The sequence below is a fragment of the Mesoplodon mirus genome (assembly GCF_964341445.2).
Source record: "Mesoplodon mirus genome assembly, chromosome: 19".
Classification (NCBI taxonomy): Eukaryota; Metazoa; Chordata; class Mammalia; order Artiodactyla; family Ziphiidae; genus Mesoplodon; species Mesoplodon mirus.
In genome coordinates, this window is record NC_138995.1 from 64,282,203 (window position 1) to 64,290,124 (window position 7,922).

At 43.1% G+C, this 7,922-nt stretch overlaps 1 protein-coding gene across 1 annotated transcript in view; it reads right to left on the bottom strand.

Moving 5' to 3' along the window:
- The window catches only part of LOC309794612 (uncharacterized protein), a 312,987-nt gene that overhangs the window by 151,701 nt on the left and 153,364 nt on the right, over positions 1-7,922 (bottom strand). The gene's annotated exons all lie outside the window — the stretch shown is intronic.

The following is a 7,922-nucleotide window of genomic DNA, read 5'->3' on the forward strand; positions in this document are numbered from 1 at the left end:
AGTTGGGGAATGTCCAGATAACCTAGGACCTCTTCTAGCCTGAATTATCCTACTAATTAGTCCTACTAATTATCTATAAATGTTTAGTCCATCTGCTTAAAGAGCTGTCATTACTGATCTCTCATTTAAAAGATTCCAAATCCTGGTCAAGGACTTTACCTGAATGCTCCAGTTGTCCCCTATTCCAGCAGCACCTTCCCCACTTCTACTTGCATGTCCAGCTTGGTGTTCCTAGCTTAATATATGCACCGAAAACCTCAAGAATCTTAAAACTATTTGTTACTTTATATAAAGTTCCCCCAGGATTACTTCTATCTATATTAACATTCTGCCTTTATACAGAGAAAAGAAAATCATTATTTGATTTTATTTGACAATACCCTCTGCCTCCCAAATCTAAAACAAATATGGGCTTCCTTATGTTGAGAAGGTAGTGATGCCTTCCCTCAGTTTAGGGTCAGTCCCTCCATTAATGCCATCTAAGGATGATTTTCCCATGACTTAGCTTCTGAGGGGTTTTGTTCTTGGTTTTGTAAATCTATTGATGATAAACCACCCATCACTGATCTTCAGTCTTTTAATCTGTTTTACAAATAGCATCAATAAAATGTGTGTACTTCATAAAATAGCTACCCTTCCCTCTATGATCTAGTACGTTTTCTGTTCTACCATTTCTCTCCTTCATGCTTTATGACTAAATTTTTATGAGCATTTTCTCTCTCTTTTTGTTTCTATTACCTCAACTCCTATGTAGTTCTCTAATCATTCTAATGAGAGTTTTTATCTTCACAACTCCATCATCATTAATGAATTTAAGATTTTCCTTAAAGTTCCTTTCAGGAGCTTTTGACACCATTTTTTTCCTTTGTATTCTTAATATACTAGATTTGTTTTATTGATTGATTGCAGTATGCGGGCCTCCCCCTGCTGTGGCCTCTCCTGTCGTGGAGCACAGGCTCCAGATGCACAGGCTCAGCAGCCATGGCTCACGGGCCCAGCCGCTCTGCGGCACGTGGGATCCTCCCAGACTGGGGCATGAACCTGTGTCCCCTGCATTGGCAGGCGGACTCCCAACCACTGCTTCACCAGGGAAGCCCTGTTTTTTTAATTTTAATTTAATTAAAAAAAAATTTTTTTTTTTTGGCTTGTTTTGCAGCTTGCAGTATCTCAGTTCCCTGACCAGGGATTGAACCTGGGCCACAGCATGAAAGCCCAGAAGGAATCCTAATTACTGGACCACAATGGAACTCCCTGGCTTTGTTTTTTTAAATGCATTCCCTTAATATTGTAATAAGCAGGAGCTCAATCAGCAGTTATTTCTCTCTTCACAACCTATACAGAGAAAGGAGAAGATGGCGGAAGAGTAGGATGCAGAGATCACCTTCCTCCCCACAGATACACCAGAAATACATCTACACGTGGAACTGCTCCTATAGAACACCCACTGAACACTGGCAAGAGACCTCAGACCTCCCAAAAGGCAAGAAACTCCCCATGTACCTGGGTAGGGCAAAAGAAAAAAGAAAAAACAGAGACAAAAGAATAGGGATAGGACCTGCACCAGTGGGAGAGAGCTGCAAAGGACGAAAGGTTTCCACACACTAGAAGCCCCTTCGCAGGCGGAGACTGTGGGTGGCAGAGGGGGGAAGTGTCAGAGCCATGGAGGAGAGCGCAGCCACAGGGGTGTGCAGGGCAAAGCAGAGAGATTCCTGCACAGAGGATTGGTGCCGACTGGCACTCACCAGCCCGAGAGGCTTGTCTGCTCACCCGCCGGGATGGGCTGGGGCTGGGAGCTGAGTCTCGGGCTTCAGAGCTTAGATCCCAGGGAGAGGACTGGGGTTATTGGCGTGAACACAGCCTGAAGGGGTTAGTGCGCCACGGCTAGCCAGGAGGGAGTCCGGGAAAAGTCTGGAGCTGAAGAGACGAGACGTTTTCTTGCCTCTTTGTTTCTTGTTGCGTGAGGAGAGGGGATTAAGAGCGCTGCTTAAAGGAGCTCCAGAGATGGGCATGAGCTGCAGCTATCAGCACGGACCCCAGAGATGGGCATGAGACGTTAAGGCTGCTGCTGCAGCCACCAAGAAGCCTGTGTGCGAGCACAGGTCACTATCCCCACCTCCCCTCCCTGGAGCCTGTGCAGCCCACCACTGCCAGGGTCCCGTGATCCAGGGACAACTTTCCCAGGAGAACGCACGGCACGCCTCAGGCTGGTGCAATGTCATGCTGGCCTCTGCCGCCGCAGGCTCGCCCCGCACTCCGTACCCCTCCCTCCCCCCGGCCTGAGTGAGCCAGAGTCCCCGAATCAGCGGCTCCTTTAACCCCGTCTTTTCTGAACGAAGAACAGATGCCCTCAGGCAACCTACATGCAGAGGCGGGGCCAAATCCAAAGCTGAACCCCGGGAGCTGTGCAAACAAAGAAAAGAAAGGGAACTTTGTCTCTCAGCAGCCTCAGAAGCAGCGGATTAAAGCTCCACAATCAACTTGATGTACTGCATCTGTGGAATAACTGAATAGACAATGAATCACCCCAAATTGAGGAGGTGGACTTTGGGAGCAAGATAGATTATTTCCTCCCCTTTTTCTCTTTTTGTGAGTGTGTATGTGTATGCTTCTGTGTGAGATTTTGTCTGTATAGCTTTGCTTTCACCATTTGTCCTAGGGTTCTGTCCGTCCATGTTTTTTTTTTTTTTTTTTTTTTTTTACTTAAAAGTTTGTTTTTCTTAATAATTATTTTTTAATTTTATTTTAATAACTTTATTTTATCTTACTTTTATTTTATCCTCCTTCTTTCTTTCTATTTTCTCTCCCTTTTATTCTGAGCCATGTGGAGGACAGTGTCTTGGTGCTCCAGCCAGGCGTCAGGGCTATGCCACTGAGGTGGGAAAGCCAACTTCAGGACACTGGTCCACAAGAGACCTCCCAGCTCCATGTAATATCAAACGGCAAAAATCTACCAGAGATCTCCATCTCAACACCAACACCCAGTTTCACTCAATGACCAGCAAGCTACAGTGCTGGACACCCTATGCCAAATAACTAGCAAGACAGGAACACAGCCCCATCCATTAGCAGAGAGGCTGCCTAAAATCATAATAAGGCCACAGACACCCCAAAACACACCACCAGACGTGGACCTGCCCACCAGAAAGACAAGATCCAGCCTCATCCACCAGAATACAGGCACTAGTCCCCTCCACCAGGAAACCTACACAACCCACTGAACCAACCTTAGCCACTGGGGACAGACACCAAAAACAATGGGAACTACGAACCTGCAGCCTGTGAAAAGGAGACCCTAAACACAGTAAGATAAGCAAAATGGAAAGACAGAAAAACACACAGCAGATGAAGGAGCAAAGTAAAAACCCACCCAACCTAACAAATGAAGAGGAAATAGGCTACCTGAAAAAGAATTCAGAATAATGATAGTAAAGATGATCTAAAATCTTGGAAATAGAATAGAGAAAATGCAAGAAACATTTAACAAGGACCTAGAAGAACTAAAGAGGAAACAAAGCAATGATGAACAACACAATAAATGAAATTTAGAATACTCTAGAAGGGATCAATAGCAGAATAACTGAGGCAGAAGAATGGATAAGTGACCTGGAAGATAAAATAGTGGAAATAACTACTGCAGAGCAGAATAAAGAAAAAAGAATGAAGAGAACTGAGGACAGTCTCAGAGACCTCTGGGACAACATTAAACGCACCAACATTCGAATTATAGGGGTCCCAGAAGAAGAAGAGAAAAAGCGACTGAGAAAATATTTGAAGAGATTATAGTTGAAAACTCCCCTAATATGGGAAAGGAAATAGTTAATCAAGTCCAGGAAGCACAGAGAGTCCCATACAGGATAAATCCAAGGAGAAACATGCCAAGTCGCATATTAATCAAACTATCAAAAATTAAATACAAAGAAAACATTAAAAGCAGCAAGGGAAAAACAACAAATAGCACACAAGGGCATCCCCATAAGGTTAACAGCTGATCTTTCAGCAGAAGCTCTGCAAGCCAGAAGGGACTGGCAGGACATATTTAAAGTGATGAAGGAGAAAAACCTACAACCAAGATTACTCTATCCAGCAAGGATCTCATTCAGATTTGATGGAGAAATTAGAAACTTTACAGACAAGCAAAAGCTGAGAGAGTTCAGCACCACCAAACCAGCTTTACAACAAATGCTAAAGGAACTTCTCTAGGCAAGAAACACAAGAGAAGGAAAAGACCTACAATAACAAACCCAAAACAATTAAGAAAATGGGAATAGGGACATACATATCGATAATTACCTTAAATGTAAATGGATTAAATGCTCCCACCAAAAGACACAGACTGGCTGAATGGATACAAAAACAAGACCCATATATATGCTGTCTACAAGAGACCCACTTTAGACCTAGGGATACATACAGACTAAAAGTGAGGGGATGGAAAAAGATATTCCATGCAAGTGGAAATCAGAAGAAAGCTGGAGTAGCAATTCTCATATCAGACCAAATAGACTTTAAAGACTATTACAAGAGACAAAGAAGGACAGTACATAATGATCAAGGGATCGATCCAGGAAGAAGATATAACAATTGTAAATATTTATTCACCCAACATAGGAGCACCTCAATACATAAGGCAAATACTAACAGCCATAAAAGGGGAAATCTACAGTAACACAATCATAGTAGGGGACGTTAACACAACCTATACACATTATATTGGTAATCTTATGCAATGGCATGGTTGTAAATACCATTTTAAGCTCAAAACTTCCAAATGTATATCTCCATCCAAAAATCCAGTGATTTTCTAATGATCTACTTTGTAACCTATTCCTGGACATCTGGTAGACATAACAGACTCAACACCTTCAAACTTCTCCTCAGCTTTCATTTAAAAAAAATTTTTAAACATTATTTAGAGCAGTTTTAGGTTGACAGCAAAATTGTCAGGAACGTACAGCAATTTCCCATATATCCCATGCCCCCATATATGCATAACCTCCCCCATTATCAACACCCCCCACTAGAATGATATATTTGTTACAATTGATGAACCTAAAATGACACATTATCACCCAATGACCATGGTTTTCATTAGGGTTCACCCTTGGTGTACATTTTATGTGTTTGGATAAATGTATAGTGGCATGTATCCATTGTTCTGAGCTGGTCTCTGTCAGTGAGGAATGTTGTGGTTGGACTGGCTCTTGTGGTTCTTATTGTGATTGCAAGATGCCCTTCAGCAATATCCAGGAAACTGAAAAAAAATACAGGTTTATTATTATTTTTAAACAGTTTTTTACTACATTTATTTATTGATTGATATTATTTGGCCGTGCAGCATGTGGGATCTTAGTTCCCTGACCAGGGATCGAACCTGCACCCCCTGCAGTGTTAAGCGTGGAGTCTTAACCAATTGGCTGCCAGGGAAGTCCATATAGGTTTATTGTTTACAAACCTGGAAATTACATAGCACATCCGGATCCACATAGCAAGGTCAAGGGGGGAGAGAGAGTTCATGGGCCTGGGGTTCTGCTTTTATTGTGGTCGAGAGTGGGGGTGTAGGGTTTCATGGGCTCACTCTTTACTGGGGAATTTAAAACATAAGAGTAGGAGTTTAAAGCACAGGAAGAGAAAAAAACAAGTAGCCCAAATGGTCAGTTACTGAAATCAAGCAACAGCTCCTAAAGCAAAGGAGCCCCAGTGGGAAAGGCAGCCTGGCTCTTTATCTAATCACCTTGCTGGCAATGTTGTTTATTACAGATAGACATCTTTGATGAGTTTCACTGACCTAAAAATTCTACACCTTTTTATCCCTCCCTCCTGCCTAAGGCCTGGTAACCCCTGATACTTTTACTGTCTCCATAGGTTTGCCTTGTCCAGAATGTCAGAGTTGGAATCATACAGTACGTATCCTTTTCAGATTGGCTTCTTTGCCTTAGTAATATGCATTTAAGTTTCCTCCATGTCTTGTTGTGGCTTGATAGCTCATTTATTTTTAGAGCTGAATAGTATTTCCTTGTCTTTATGTACCACAGTTTATTTATCCATTCACCTCCTGGACATATTGCTTGCTTCCAAGATGGAACATTGGCAGTTATGAATTAAGTTGCTATAAACATCCATGATGTGCAGGTTTTTGTGTGGACAAACGTTTTCAGTTCCTTTGCATAAATACCAAGGAACAAAATTTCTGGATTTTATGGTAAGTCTATGTTTAGTTTTTTAAGACACTGCTAGACTGTCTTGCAAAGTGGCTGTGCCACTTGCATTCCAGCCAGCAATGAATGAGAGTTCCTGTTGCTAAACATCCTCACCAGCATTTGGTGTTTTCAGAGTGTAAGCTTTCTTTTAATTCTGCTCTGGTCACAGCTTTCCCATTTTCAGTCGATGCCAACCCCATCCTTCCAGTTGCTGAGACTAAAAAATCTAGGGATCATCCTTGACTCATTCTTTTTCTCATACCACAGAACCAGGCCCATAGGAAATCTGATTGGGTCCACTTTCAAAATGTATCATGAGCCTCACCACTTTTCATCACTATGCCTGCGCCCAGCCTGATTAGCACCATCCTCTACCTGGATTTTTGCAATGGTCATCTAACTGATTTTCTCTATCCTATGCTTGTTTTTTTGCAGTCTATTCTCAACTCTCCAGCCAACATGACTCTTTAACACAATGAGTCAGGTAGTGTCCATCTTTGATTAAAATCCTGGAAAGACTTCTCCTTTTACTTAAAGAAAATTCAAAAGTTTTACAAGACCCTGAGGCACTTCACAGGCCTTTAGCCCATGTTCCTCTCGACCTCCTTTTTTTTTGAATTTTTAAAAATATTTGTTTAGGGCTTTCCTGGTGGTGCAGTGGTTGAGTGTCCGCCTGCCGATGCAGGGGACGCGGGTTCGTGCCCCAGTCCGGGAAGATCCCACATGCCGCAGAGCGGCTAGGCCCGTGAGCTATGGCCGCTGAGCCTGCGCGTCCAGAGCCTGTGCTCCACAACGGGAATGGCCACAACAGTGAGAGGCCTGCGTACCGCAAAAGAAAAAAAAAATTATGTATTTACGCTGCACTAGGTCTTAGTTGCAGCATGTGGGATCTTTAGTGGCGGCACATACGTGGGATCTAGTTCCCCAGCCAGGGATGGAACCTAGGCCCCCTGCATTGGCAGCACAGAGTCTTACCCACTGGACCAGCAGGGAAGTCTCTCTGACCTCCTTTTTTTTTCTCGTATAAATTTACTTATTTATTTTGGCAGGCTTCTCATTGTAGCTTCTCTTGTTGCAGAGCATGGGCTCTAGGCGCGTGGGTTTCAGTAGTTGTGGCTCGCAGGCTCTAGAGCACAGGCTCAGTAGTTGTGGCGCTCCGGCTTAGTTGCTCCATGGCATGTGGGATCTTCCTGGACCAGGGCTCGAACTTGTGTCCCCTGAATTGGCAGGAGGATTCTTAACCACTGTACCACCAGGGAAGTCCCTGACCTCCTTTTTAAAACTCCCTTCCTCACTCACCTAGTTCCATGGGCATCAGCACCTGGCTTTGCTTAGGACATGACACTGGCTGATACAGTTCTTGGATATGCACAAAAATGCCACATGACTTACTTCTTCATCATTTTTCAAGTCTTGCCTGAAGTATCCATGAGGTTTCTCATTACTACTCTATTTAATATTACACCGTCTCATTCCTTGCTCTTCCCGAAAATCCAGCTTTTTTCCCCCAAAGCACCTATCATCATACAGGATATCGTATAATTTACTTATTTTTTCATAATTACATCTTTGCTTCTCTCTTCCATCTGTAAGTATTTAAAAAACAAGGAAATATGAGTGGACTATGAGTGTACTCAAAGTGACATTTGATGTGGTGTGCCCATTAGGTTTTGTAGCTTTGGGGAATATCTGAGAGAACAGTTCTAAACATGTCTTCGATCCTTG